Source organism: Parasteatoda tepidariorum, chromosome 9 (genome assembly GCF_982258835.1).
Source record: "Parasteatoda tepidariorum strain Cologne lab strain chromosome 9, Ptep-v5.0, whole genome shotgun sequence".
In the NCBI taxonomy this organism is placed as follows: domain Eukaryota; kingdom Metazoa; phylum Arthropoda; class Arachnida; order Araneae; family Theridiidae; genus Parasteatoda; species Parasteatoda tepidariorum.
The window spans coordinates 6,504,825-6,520,489 of record NC_141763.1 but is presented as its reverse complement, the minus strand read 5'-3'; the positions used below and the strand labels follow the sequence as shown (position 1 = coordinate 6,520,489).

Genomic DNA, 15,665 nt, shown 5'->3' with positions numbered 1-15,665 from the left:
TTTTCCATCTTTTTAATGTATATAATCCTTAAAAAGTTCTTAAAAGGTGCTTATTTTTTGTTGAAAGATTTGGCTACTTACTCAGTTAAAACGTATTATAAATTGATGAAATAAAGAAATTTTAAAAGCTAGGAAATATGTATACCCTATAATAGCATGACAATATTTTTCAAAATCGAAAAAATTTTAATTAAATAAGTTTTGGCTAATTAATTAAAGTTTTTAACATCAGTGTCAGGTCAGCTAAAGTATTGCTCTAAGTACAGAAGTTTCGACATTAACGATTTACCTGAGTGTTTTTAATTTTGTGTTAAAAAGCAAGTTGTTTTGTGTACTTGTATTGAAACTTATAATTTCTTTCAGTACTTGGAACATTGAGTAACATATTAAAGTACTTAGTTAAAGATTGTGATCCAAACAGTGGAGAACCAGATGATGAAGAAGGCTATGAAGATGACTATGTAGTGAGTATTCTTACTTTTCCTAAATGATGGCTCAAGGAATTCTATTACAATTGTGTATATTCCATTTCACTGCAATGGTTGTGTGTATAAGTTTCTCTATGGGAGTGTCTGAACTAACAATATATACCTATGCACATAAGTTAAAAATGTAATGAAAATATGGAAAATATTAAAAATTAATGAAAAAAGAGGGAAAAAAATTAAAATAAATTTGAAAACAATTTTTTTTAAGACTAAATTCTAAAGGAATGAGTTGGTTAACCGCTTGATTAATTCGAAGGATTATGAAACAAACATAGTAAAAAAAAATTTGAACAATCGCAAATATGAGAATTAATTTTCAAGCAATTAATAATTTTCACTTAAACAATTTAAATAATTAAAATAACAGCATGCCGAAAAATGCTTTGGTAATATCTTAAAATTTTTAATGAAATAATAGTATATTTAAAATGTGAAATGTAATTGACTTTAAAAAATAAATTACATTGAATTGCGAGAACACCTTTACAATGAGTGTACTACAAAAAATTCTTTAAATCAAATAATCCCCCCCCCCCCCAGAGTCAAATGCAGAAGAAAAAAAACTTCTTTCAAACTTTAGTATTTTTCGAAATCTAATAAATTAAAAATGCTTTTTCGTTCATGTTTGTAAAAGGCACCAGGCTTAAAATTTGCAACCAATCACTTAAATGGTTGTCCTATGTTTTTTTAATTTGTTTTTTCTTCTCTGCTAGAACTTAATGTTGTTAAAAATCTATTCTCTGTATTGAGATATTTTTAAAGATAGTTTTAAGTGTTAATGAAGTTTTTAATATTTGTAGATTATTATATTTAAATTATAAATTTTTAAATCATAATGTTCCATTAACGGTACAAAAAATATTTTACTGGTAATAAACATATTTCAATTTTATCCTTTTACTTTTATGTTTATTTAAATACAAGTGGTTTTAAAACTCATTAAATATATATTTAGTGTATTATAATGAAGTGTTTGTTCTGCCCAGAGTCATTTTCTTAAAAAAAATTTTCATTAAAATAATCTGATCTAAACTACTTTACTTTTCACTAGATATGTAATTGACAGTCTTTAAAATCCAGTAAAATGTTGAGCTGTGGTTGAATTCCATGCCAACTGAAACCAGTAACGAATTTTTCAAGTTTAAGCAATGTCCTTGTATTTGGTATCAGTTTAAAGGAAATTTGTTGTAATTTATGAACTCAGATCTTATTTTTTGGATTTATGCATGATTATAGTAAAATTTATCATAAATAGAGAGCATTCATGATTTCGACTTATTCTATAAAAAAAAACTGTCGATTTCAAAGAAGAATAAGTTATTAAAAATATTACGATTTTACACATAGTATGATTTATGTTGTATAATAAATTGTTCCTGATGTGCTAATTATGAAGTGATTTCTGTCAAAAAAAATTCTTATTTTTAAAGTCAAAAATTATTTCAAAGTCAAAAATTATCCCCCTTTGTTACAAATTTTCTTTTAAGTTTATTTTATTCATTACCACGTTTACCTTTAACTTAACCTTTTAGCTTAATAACGGGTTTTTACAATAAAATCTATTAGTACAATCATGTTATGTTATATTTTTGAAGAAAAAGAAGTTTAACAATTTTAAAGTTTCTCATATAACAGAGAGGACAAAATTAAATGTCCCCCCAGTTACACAAAATTGAGAGGTTGACCATTAAAAATTGACTCTAGGAGTATAAACAAGTGCTAATGCATCATGAGTCAACTAGTTTAAACCAGTTCCTACACTATTATTGCACACTATTTATACAAAACTGCGCCATTTTTTTGATAGTGTGTTTAGTTTATAGTTAAAAGTTTTTTAAATGAGTAATCAATATGGGAAAACAGCCGATGTTTGTAAGAAGAGAGATAAAGAATATAAAACGAAAATTTATGATAGGAAAAGTATTTTGACAGAGAAATAGATAAATTGAAAAAAAATAAAGACATTAGCTTTTTTTTTTTTATCAAAAACCCCGATTCTCTAAAAGTTTCTGTTTTTTTTTAATAAATATTCCGCTTTTTCTGAAAATTCAGTCGTTGAAGTAAAAAAATTATATTTATTTTCGATTTTCAAAGATAAATAAGAAATTCAAACTACGTCGTAGCTGCTAACCCTTCCGCATTTTATTTTAACTGTTTTTTTCCGCTTTTAACGTGTAGAAAATTAGATTTTCCGTATTTTTGCCAGCCCGCCAGACAGCTCGTATTTTCATAATTCAGACGTCGCTGCTTCCACTTTGCTGGCGGGAAAGCAAACGAAATTATAAAAAAATAGCTGTGGGTTTGTGGTGAAAATATATTTGTTCATTCAATTAATCTAATTTTTATTTATTACGGCTAAGCAAAAACAATACAAACAAGCCTTTTAGAAATCCCAAACCCAGAATCTGCTAATATCTCGATTCTTATTCTCGCGATTTTAATATTGAACATCGATTTTCGCCTTTACCTGATTTAAAAATTGCGCATTGCGATTCTTATTCACGCGATTTAAATTTCGTACATTGCGATTCTTATTTACAAGATTTAAAAATCCAGTATCGCAATTAGTATTTAGGCCTTTTTAAAACCCTATGTGGCGATTCGTATTCACGCGAGCTAAAAATCCAATATTGTGATTCGTTTATGCGGTTGTAATATCAGGCATCGATTTTCGTATAATCGATCAAGCATCGTTATACGTGGTTTAAAAATTATACATCAGGATTCGTATTTCCGCAATCTCAAAATTACGTATCATGACTTGTATTTTCAATTTTTTTTAAAAATTCGATGTAGAGTTTCATATTTACGGGATTTAAAAGCCACATATCGGGATTAATATTCTCTCAAACATGCATGTGATTCTACAATTTTCAAATTAATCATCTTGATTTATAATCACATGGTTTAAACAACATTTTACAAATTTTTGGAAATTGTAGCTCCTACTATATATATATATATATATATATATATATATATATATATATATATATATATATATATATATATATATATATATATATATATATATATATATATATATATATATATATATATATATATATATATATATATATATATATACATTCATTCTTGCATTTCCTTTTTTTTACTTTCTGACTATTCTCATCCCTGCGTTGAGGAGAATCTTAATTTCTAAAGATTGGTGGCAAGGTTCAAGCATTTTCCTACGTTATCAAATTGCTGCATTATTTTATTTTTTGTGGCTTCCTTGCTAAAATTTTGGGCGAACTATTTGCAATAATTCGCTAACGTTTTGAAGCAAAATTCAAACTTGGGGTTTCGATCACAAATTTAACTAAAAATAAATTTTGCTTAAACTTTTTATGATCTTTTTTGGTGAGCGAAATAGGACAAATTTAGTAAGAAATTGTTATCAACCATATTTTATGGGGGCCACTTTTTCAAAAATTGGAAATTTAAAACTATTAAAATAGCTGTCTACATTATTTATGTAAAGCATTTCTCAAAATATTATATGCACTGCACGATTCATTTCTAAAATGCTTAAAAAAATTTCTCTACTTTTTTAATTAATTTTGTTAAAAATTTGAACATACACTATCTAGCCATTAATGACCGGACACCCCTTGAAAGGCAGGTGGACTCGTCCTGGCGGAATAAATACGCAACCTGTGGTGGGGGAAAGACCATTCGCAAGCAGGCGACGGCCATACGAGCGTTAACAGTGAAAATGAGTGGACGGTGAGAGCTGAATGAGGCGGAAAAGGACATGATCATAGGCTCCCACCGATTTGGTCATTCCATACGTGCCATCTCCGACAAGTTTCAGATACATCGGTCAACAGTTGGTGACGTCGTGTTGAAATGGGAACGAGATGGAGTGATAAGACCGCAGTCCCGACCCGGCAAGCCCAAAATAATGTCCGACAGGGATCGACGATCTCTTCGACGTGTAGTGAAGGCAAACGGACAAATGTCGTTGAACACTGTCCCTACCAGCATCCGGGCTGCATCTGGCAGTGTTGCCAGTACACGTACCATTCGTCGGGAGCTGATTGCGCAAGGATTCCATGGACGAGCAGCAACACGTAAGCCAAACATCTCTCCATCAAACGCCCGCCACCGATTTCAGTGTTGCAGAGCACGTCGCCAGTGGACAGTAGAGCAATGGAAAAGCGTTATGTGGAGTGATGAGTCACGCTACATGTTGTGGCACTCTGGTGGACGGGTGTGGACCTGGCGAATGCCCGGAGAACGGTACCTACAGGAGTGCATTGTCACCACTGTGAAGTTCGGCGGTGGAGGAATTATGGTGTGGTCCTGTTTCTCATGGTTTGGCCTTGAACCCTTGGTGTTAGTGCGTGGAACCCTGAACGCAGAAGGGTATGGAGACATCCTGAACAATTCGGCGCTTTCCATCCTGTGGCAACAGTTCGGTAATGGACCGTTTGTGTTTCAACACGATAACGCAGCCATTCATAAAGCACATGCCATCACGGACTGGTTTGATGAAATGGGGGTGCAAGAACTTGACTGGCCATCCCAAAGTCCCGACATCAATCCAATTGAGCATTTCTGGGATGAGTTAGAGCGCCGGTTGAGGGCCAGACTACAACGCCCCAAAACCACCACTCAACTCTTCGCCATGTTGCAGGCGGAATGGCGGGCAATACCTGCCGCCGTGTACCAACACCTAGTGGATAGCCTTCCTAGAAGGGTTAAAGCTGTGATTCGGGCGCGTAGCGGCCCTACGCCCTACTGACTTGATACTAGCACCTCATGTATCCTAAATGAGAGGTGTTCGGTCATTAATGGCCAGATAGTGTAGTATAAATAACGTTTTCATCTCATAAAATTTAGGACTTAATCTTTTAAACCAGTAATGCTAGATACAGTTTGTGTTAGTTTAGAATCGCAAAGTTTATTAGATACTAAACAAAACTGATATTATTGGGATTAATATAGCGCAATATGTTTTATTGAATTATTTTTTTATTAACCATAAATTAAAATTTGATGTGAAATTAACTTGATTTCAAAATGTATCTTTGACAGCGAAAATGAAAAAAATGTTTAAAAAGTTTGTGAAAAATATGGAAAGGAAAGAATAGGTTTTTATTCTTTTTAAGAAACTTATAACCCGAAAACTTATAAACTTATAAGTCGATATCAAAACTTATAACCCGAAAATTTTCGAAAAAAAAAATCGACGATAGAAGGAGTCTAAAAAAAAACACTTAAAAATGCCTCTGAATAAAATCGCCGTCAAAAACAATAATTTTGAATTTAATTCTAATAAAAAAAATCGTTTTTTTAATTCTTTAACGAAACCTTTATCACTGTAAATCTCGGTTTTTCGTATTGCCGAAAGTAGAGAAGATAAAAAATGTTTCATTCGTCATTGAAACCTTATTTGGTAATTTTGTAACATCCAAGAATGAAGTAATTCTAGGGAGACCTGGATAGCCTGGTTGGTAGAGCCTGCTTAAGTGGCCGTGAGTTGATTCCCGCCGGCCGAAGACTGGTGCACGGTGACTGACTGGTGCACGTTATCTCGGTCCGGTCACAAAATCCTCCATTTTTCCATAACAAAACAATCTTCTGGGGGAAATGAATTGCAGCTAGATTGTTCTCTGGTTCAGGCCAAAGTTATAATCTATGGATGAATGAATGAATGGGTTCAACATTTAAACGGGCTGTGGCGTGTGTGTGTGTGTCTGAAATAGAATTCTTGGCCGTAGAAGACGCCACTGAAAAACAAGATACGCACCCTCTGCTTTAAAATTTGCTTGGTTTCACCCAGCAGGCTTACTGGTATGGGCTAGTGGAATTAGAAACAACAACAATGGTGCGGCAATGAAATTTTCTAGAAAATAGTATCGTTCCTGCGTAATAAATGAAGTCGATATCAATGATTTTGGAACACATGGTGCAAATTTGACTGGAAAAAGTTGCATCAAATGGCGAATGGCAGGCAATTCTTAATATCCATATGTTTAGTCTTCATGCGGTGTTGTCCACTGTTAATTAATCCGTACACTTAGGAGGGCCAACTTTGGTTGACAGGGGTATGGGAAAGAATAGGGTATTTAATAATATTGTTATACAGTGTAGTAATAAAATGTTTCTTCGAATAAAGAAGTAATAATGACCACATATTCATATGTGTCGTAAATTTATTATTATTTTTAAAGGCTGATATTTTATACACATCTTATTGATTACTTTGAATTGCATAAGATAAGATGTTGTCTTTATGATAGAGAATAATATTGTGTGATTCATCATATTTTTTTTTCTGGTAAGAGTTATATTCTGGTGCTTCAATAAATTGTCAGTCCGTTCAAATATAGCGAAAGCGGAAAGGGAGTTAGGATTTGCTCACTTTTTCTGGCTAAGTGGGAGGAAGGTTATGAGCGAAACATTTTATAGTAGTGAAGTAGTCACTGGATCAGCATTTGACCATACCTTTTTTTGTTTTGACAGTTTTGTAAAATTCAAACTTGAGTTTCTGCTATAAAAAAGCTAAAACTTTCCATAGTTTTGATGTATGCTACATAAAGAATGAGATAAAAAACTAAAAATAAATTAGAAAAAAAGTCAAGCGTAAATTCAAATTAGAGCTAAATGAAAGCGTAAAATATAATAGTAAAACGTAAAGTAAAAAGCTAAAGGTAAAAATCAGAAAGCATAAAAAGAAAAAATTAAAGCATAGTAGAAAGTATGACGTAAAGTAGTGTATAAGACATTAAGAAACGTGTACAGCAAATAAAGCGTAAATTCAAGTGAAACATGTAATATACAGTAATGTGTAAAATATAGCGTTAAATATTAAATAAAATACAAAATAATGTAAAGCAGCAAAAATTTTAAAACGTGTATCATGTAAAGATTAAATTAAGTTTAAATTACAAATCAATGCTTGAAGTAGAAAGTATCAAAAATGTAAAATATAGTAAAAAGAAAAAGTTAACTGTAAAGTAATGAAGGCACTAAAATATACTTTAGTAAAAATTACAGCATAGTTTAAAGTTGAAGCATCAAGTAAACTAAGCAAAAAGTAAAGTATGAAGTTAAATAAATTGTCGAGTATAAATTAAGTCAAAAAATGTAAAGACAACGGCTAGTAAAGTAAAGTTTAAAGGAAAAAGTGGAAAGCATAATGTAAAAATTGTGTTAACTAAAAAATAAGTGTAGAATTAAATGTAAAGGAAAATGCTTGTCTAGTTGAATGTACAGTAAACCAGAGTATATAAATTGTAGAGTAAATTAAAGTATAATGTAAGTTTTAAATAGAACTAAAATAATACCAAGAGTAAATTAAAATTAAAAATTTAAGTGTGAAATATTGGGCCACTTTTTCAAAAATTAAAAATTTAAAACTATTAAAATACCTAACTATATTATTTATGCAAAGCATTTCTCCAAACATCATTTACACTACACGATTCATTTCTAAAATGCAGAAAAAAATTTCTCTACTTTTTAATTAATTTTGTTTAAAATTTAAGCGTAATATAAATAACATTTTGATCTTGCAAAATTTAGGGTTTATCTTCTTTCTTGGTTTTTCGTATTGCCGCAAGTGGAGAAGATAAAAAAAATAGTTTTATTCGTCATTAAAGTCTTATTTAATAATCTTGTAACGTCCAAAAATAAAAGAACTCTTCGAAGACCTGGATAGCCTGGTTGGTAAAGCGTTGCAACCATGTTTAAGTGGCCATATGTTTGATCCCTGCCGGCCGAAGACTCCCCGTTTAGTAAAGTGTGATTGGTGCACGTCAACTCTGTCGGGTCACAAAATCCTCCATGTCTCCATAACAAATCGAACTTCTGGGGGAATAGAATTTGAATTAGATCGTAAATATGAACGTTTCTGGTTCAGGTCAAAATTGTAATCGGTGGATGGATGAATGAATAGGTTCACCCTTTAAGGGTGCTGTGACGTGTCTGTGTCTGAAGTCGTATTCTTAGTAATAGAAGGCGCCACTGAAAAGCAAGAAACGCACTCTCCGCTTTAAAATTCGTTTGGTATTACCCAGAAGGCTTGCTGGTTTAGGCAAGTCGCTTTCGAAACAACAACAACAAGAATGCGGGCAATGAAATTTTAGTTGAAAATAGCATCTTTCTTGCATAATACAAATTATCGAAATCACTTATTTTGGAGCACATGGCATAATTTTGGCGATAAAAAGTTGCATCAGGTGGTGAATGGCAGGCAATTATTTAATATTTAAATATTTGGTCTCCGTGCGGTATGTGTCCACTGATAAATAATCCCTATACCTAGAAGGCATACTTTGGTTGACAAAGGTATGGGAAAGAATTGGGTATTGTAATATTATTGTTATCGAAGTAATAGTGACCACATATTCATATGCGTCGTAAATTTATTATTTTAAAAGGATGATATTTTATTCATATAATTTTGATTAACTTTTATTTTATAGGACAGGATGTGATGTTGTCTTTATCATGGAGAATAGTATTTTGTGATTCATCATAGCTCTGGTAAGAATTATATTAGAGTACTTCAAAAGATTTTCGGACTGTTCAAATATAAGAGAAGCACCTAAAATCGGAAAGAAATTTGCTCAATTTTTTGGTCAAAGTGGGAGGAAGGTTATGAGCGATGTCTGATATCAAAAATTGAAAAAAGTTCAAGCTCAAATTTACTTTGTCATAATTTAATTAAATTGTGAATATTTTAAGCACATCTTTTATATGAATAACGCTTGAATTCGGCTTAAAGTTACGACAAGTGAACCTTCCGATAAATTGCCTCCTTCAATCTCCAGAATTCTAATTAATAATTTCTTCCTTTATTATTAATTAATATGCCTTCTTTTGTCAGATGTAAGTAGTTCGGATAAAAATAGTACAGACGCAACTAAAAAATTATCAAGGAGAATAACATTTTATAAATGCAATATTTATATTTTTGCTTAGCGGGGCTAACTTTGGAAGACAGAAGAATGGAAATAGGATGTATGAATTCATTTAATCTAAGTTGTTTAGATTTTTTTTTTCATTCAAAGAAATAAAACGAAAATGTATTAATCACATTTACATTAACAGTGTTGTAGATTAAACAGTATTATTTTTAATTGTTTTGCATTTTGCAGGACATGTCTATGAGGAGGAAGATTTATGGAAAAGTGTTTTGTTTTGCATCATAGTTCTGGTAAGAATTTTAATTATGTGCTTTAGAATTCATGTAAAGTGTTTGACCAACAGAGCGAAAAAAAAAGACTTATGCCTATTGATATTGCTCGACCATCGCTTCTCCATCTCAAATTTTGGATTGCATTGGTGCCTCTGTGAGGCAACTGATGAGTGAGGGAGAGACTGTCTATGACTTGCTGATCCGACATGATCTTCTGGACTTGGTCTAGAGCTCTAGACCAAGGGGATAAGCAACAACAACAACAGAAATTTTTGAGCTATTTAAAAAGAATGAAAAGGGCTTAGTGATTTGTTTATTTTTTTCTGACAATGGGAAGAGAAAGGTTAAAAGCAGTGCAAACATAACACACCAAAATTTTCTCTACTTTTTGTTGGGATGAGAGTAATTACAATGGGCTTACGAAATAGAATTACGACTTGTGATTGCTGAGTAATAATTTACATATACATTTTAGGTATAGCTTTTTTTGTATTGGTGGGAGAATTAACGCAAATTTTTATTAAACTACCTGCGCTAAATATTTTCTGAACAAAATGTAACGTCTGTAGACTAATTTCTAATTTGTAGTTTTCAGCACGTGCTAAAGAGAGTTTAAATAAACTCCGTGAACTTGAGACACAAAGAAAAATTTTAAACAGTCCTTGTCTATAACTATTCAAATGCTGTGGCAAAACAAAATGAGCAAAATTTGAAAGATTAAAATTCTGACTGTAATATTTTATCACATTAACTTGAAATTAGGATTTCCTGCTGCGCATTATCATTAGGAGAAAGCATTACACTCTTCTCAGTCAAAAATTGTTGTTTAATCTTCCTTGGTTAACTTGATAACAAATTTATTTATTTATTTTGCGCTCTATCTATTGTGTGACTTTGAGGCGAACTCCTCCAGACTAAAAGTCTGCGGTTGTCTGCTTCTATTGTAAGCAAGCAAGAGCACATTTTTAATGGGGGTGTTAATTAATTTTATACTGGAAATACCTGGGAAAGTCCAGTGAAATTTGGATAAAAACCTGGAAAAATCAAGGAATTTTAAAGAAAAGTTGGAATTTGTTTCTTAATTTGAATTACTTTACCATCTGTTATATCCACTTTATTTAGACTGAAATTTATTGTCAAACAGTTGAAATATCATCAACTTACTAATACATTGCTTTCATTAAAATTCTTTCCATTATTACCCTGCTAAACTATAATACTATATGAAACTTTCCCATATTGCTAAATGATTGGCGAAATCTTTGACCTCTTATTATAGGACTAAGCAGTTTAGGAATTGTAATAGAGGTAGAAGAAGGGTTTAGGATATTTGTGCTCCGTAGGAGCAATTTATTTACTGTTCAAGTTTGTTCCAATGCTTTGGGGATATTTTTTTCTTTGAACAAAATGTTTTAGTATTTTTAACTTTCGAAAAAGTAATTGGTTATGATTTAATAATAGATTTTATTTGCTGAAAGCTTTTGCCTTCCCATGCAATGAATTATTTTTTCTCGGTAAAGCCAAACAATCACTATTTTCTTGCATCGCTAATAGCAAAATCATTACAATTGTTGCATTGATGCTAATTTTCTGAATTTTCTTTTAACCTTTCATAGCATGTTTTATTGAAAAGAAAGATTCCTTTATGAACCAACTAGATGTTAACATTAAATGTTTCTGGTGGTAAATATTTGATTTTTGTTTAAAAATTCGAACTGTGTACTAATCACAATGTTGAAAGTTGGTATATGTTGCTTACATTCCAGAGATGTTTCCTAAACTGTTTCTCCTTTTGCCCTAAAAAGCTGGCAAAAACCAAGCAATGTATGAAAAACATGTTTAATGATGTATAAACTGAGAATAGAAATTTTTATTAATTATATTTGTTTATTCGAAAGAAGGAAAACGAAACCTTGTATTTTTGTTCTGCACTGTACAGGTTTCAAGTTGGGCAACCAGATGACCAAAAGTTTAAACCTCATATTAAGTGAATAAGGTATCATTTCCAAGGTAAAAAATTGAAGATTTAGAAATAATGAGTTATACATTAATATCAGTTTTCATTAAGTTGCAGACTATTAAATGATGGGCAATATCATTTAAAATTTTTAACTGTGGTAAGTGAATCTCTAACAAAGTACAGTTTTTTTTAAAAAAAATTCACACTAATAATAGAAAATGGAAGAAATAATAATTAAAGTTAAATGTAACAAAACAGGTTATTAACAGGCACAAATGTGTAGAAACTTTTCACACTTTGATTTACAAAAAAAAAATTCTCATGCACTTATTATATTTTACGTGCTGTTACCAGGATGCATAATTAATCATGCTGCGCAACTAAGATTTAACAAAATTATATTATTACTCTGTTCAAAGCAAGAGTTTGATAATAATAAGTATTTTTATTGCAAATTAATAATTAATTGTTTTTACTTCAGACACCACTGCTTTTCTTTTTATTACATTTGTTTTTATTTATTTCTCCTTCTTATTTTTCTTTTTCTTCATGAAATGAAATATGAATAGAAACCATCTAAATATTCCTTTTAGGTTAATTTACAATAATGTATTTCACCTCAGTAACCTAATAAAATTTGTTTAACTGTGCTGTGCTTTAAGTTATAATATAAATGACTTAAAATTGATCAAGAAGTTTTTATATATATTTTTTATTTTAATTTAATTTGTTTCTTTCTTCGAGGTAAACAACTCAGTTTTTATTTTTTGAGAAACAATTTAAATTTATTTAGAACATTTTAAATCAATCATTTTACTTAGAGCTTGAAAAATGTATGCAGTATTTAAAGAAAAAAATTTCAGCGGCAATTTCTTTATTCCAGGATCTTTAAAGTTAATAAATTTCCGGAAATATTGCTTAAATACGAGTTTTATTTATATTGTTGTTAATACACTTTGCGCAATTAAAATTAGTGATTTTTCAACTAACTTTTACAAGATGGAAAATTGTATAATACACATTGATCCATCCATTCCAACAGGAAATAGAAGGCAATTTAAATTTTATTTTGGGTCACTGTATTTGCTATTTGGTACATTTTGTGCATAAACTTCAAAACTAACACTATAATACTTTTTTTTATCCGCTGAAAGTAATATATTTTACAAGCTAAACATATTATTTTCTTCACATCTATTCAAGATGTTATATTAAGAAAATAACATTTAAATAAAATACTGTACAATATTGACACTTTTCTTGCACCCACCTGCACTTTATGAGAAAAGAAAACACGATGACCTGGAAGTTTTAAGATTCTTACTGGAAAACCTGGAGAAATCAGGGTAATTTGAAACCTGATTTGAGTGGCCACCTTGTTTTTAGCTCATTATCAAGAAGTTCAAATTCTGTTTTTACTTATTTCAAAATAATTTAACAAAAAAAACTTTATTTATTCTTTTAAATATATTTCGATAAATTTTATTATTTGCACTATATGCCATAAACTGAATTGGTATTTTTAAAACATATTATTTTTTAAAAAAACACAGTTCTATCTTATTTGTTTAACTCTGTTTTTTTTTCCTTAACAGAATGATGCCATGAAAAAAAACAGAAAGAGGAACAAGAAATGGAATTAGAGGTTTGTTGTGAAAATTTTTAATTGATTTTGTCAAATATTTAGTCTTTTAATTTGTTAAGATTAATTAAATGATATTATTTCAATATATTGATAATAAATTTAGAGTGTGTTATTGTTTGAGCAATTAAATTTATGCTTATTTAGATACAAGAAAAGGAACTGAATGAAAAGCATGTGGAATTGAATGAGTTAAGGAAAGAAGAGTCCCAAATGGAAAGCAAACTCAATTCAAGCAAAACTCAATTTGATTTCTTCTTTACAAAGTAGCACCCTTTAGATAAGCCAAGTAAATAATTTTATATTACTTAATACTGTTTATTAAATTTTAGCTTATTTTTAAAAACACTTGTAATTATAAAAGACAAATAATCCACTTTAATGTGATAGCAGTAGTAAATGAAAAACAATGCATTAAAACACAAATGCATCATTCTCGCTTAATCTAACACATATATTTTCTCATTTGGTTATTTGGTTCGAAGATTGAGTTTGAGGCACTGAAATTTATCCACTGTAAAAAACACAATAAATCTTTATTACTTGTCTCTACTTATTTGTAATTTTTTTATTCATTTTTTAAATAAATTATTTTATAATTTGTTTTTTTTGTGGAGGAAAAAAAACGATATAAACACAGCCTTATTTATCCTTCTTCTATTTAATTTTTTTTTTCAAAATAAATTTCAAGCTTATGTAAGCATGTTAATTTTTCGTATATTTGCTAAAGTGATTATTCACGAAAATTGTACTTATCATATTCCTATGTTATGCTTTTCAATTATTTCCTCTCCTGCATTATTATGTTTTTGTAAATTGAGCTATGAGCTACTTGTTAAAAAAACTTGGCAGCTTAAAATATTTACAACTTAATTCGTCTTAGTAGATTTTCTGTTGAAAACAATTAAAGTTGCCTTGTTTGTGTATTTTTGTCCAGATCAAAATTAAAATTGATCCAATACAAGACCAAATACAATACGGCACAGGTTAATGAGTGAAGCTACCAAGGATATGGATAAGTGATTTAATTTTTGTCTGCCTGTTAAAGTGATAATTCACTTAACTACTTAATGACGAACTTGATATCTAAAAATACTTAATTTTTTGAAGACAATTACTTAACTTTCCGTGTTTATTTTCTTTTCTTCTAGATTAAAATTAAAATTGACCAAATACAAGAGCAACATAGGTTAATGAGTGAAGCTATCAAGGATATGGATAATGCGTTTTCATTTGGTGATTTCCGAAATGTATCAGACTTTTAATGGCTTTTCTATACCTAATGATGACACAACCCATATTTCACCAAATGTAAGTATGCCTTTAGTTTTTATTAGATTGTTTATCACTTAGAAACATTTATTGTGTTTATCTTTTATTCACATCATAAAGATCCATGTAAATTTTAATTATCATAATTTATTTACATATATAAAAATAAATTCTAATTTCAACTAATTTCATATATTAAATACAATGCTTACATTTCTGTTCTAATTTTAAACTATAAAATTTTTAAAAATAATTATCAAGCATCTAAGTGTTAAAGAAAATTCCTTTTTTTTTTTTTTTACAAGATAGCAAATTTCTGGTATGTTGGGAGTATACGTCGTTTACGGAAGAAGAAACCTAAGATAAAAGCTTTTAAAATTTAAAATACATTAAAAAAAATCCAGTCTTCAAAATTTTCCATTCAAACCGTTACAGAGTGAGTGGGATCTGCTAACTTATTGATTCCAATACATATGTCCTTCAATCTTAAAAGTTCTAGATCTATGGTACATTTTAAGAAAGATTTCCCTTATGTTTTTCATGTTTTTATCTAGTCATAAGAATTGTTTTTCAGAAGAAAACCTTAATATGTGAGAGAAAAAATACTCTGAAAGAAAATGAAAATTAATTGTATATAACATATTAAAATAGTTTTTGAAAGGGGTAAATCCATACAGAATTATTCATATCTATCACATCGATTATAATGCATCAATATTTCTCGATCAATTAATGTCCATCTTCACTACTGGTGTATAAGTAGAGCCCTTAATTTTTGTAAAATTTTAGGGGTTCAAAAATTTGATATATACATTTTGATATATGGTATTTTAATTATTCTACTCTTGTGTGTTTCTTTAAAAGACAACGCCTTAGAGCGTCCCTTTTATTAATAAGTACTGGTCACATGACTTAGACCTTAGTCATATTTAGTTAGTTCTGATGGTTGTTACATTTGTGTTTGGTGCAGTATGACCAATTATAATTCTTCTGTCATTAAGCTTTTATTGTAATCCATAAAAAAAATAGTTGGAATTATCTCCTATATGGGCTTTTATTTTGTTTTAGTAAAATTTTTACTTTCTCTTTTACTAAATGCATTGTTTCATATTTCATGCATTCAATTATCTGTGTTACTTTCATAAGTAA

The 15,665-nt window shown here is 29.9% G+C and overlaps 1 long non-coding RNA gene across 1 annotated transcript; it reads left to right on the top strand.

The window, feature by feature from the left end:
- Nucleotides 1–303: 303 nt before the first annotated feature.
- LOC147803285 (uncharacterized) lies at nucleotides 304–14,551 on the top strand. The gene is made up of 6 exons (XR_015428842.1): nucleotides 304–464; nucleotides 8,927–8,987; nucleotides 9,602–9,660; nucleotides 13,198–13,247; nucleotides 13,392–13,533; nucleotides 14,396–14,551. It is a non-coding gene; the product is annotated as an uncharacterized LOC147803285 (long non-coding RNA).
- The last annotated feature ends 1,114 nt before the right edge of the window (nucleotides 14,552–15,665 follow it).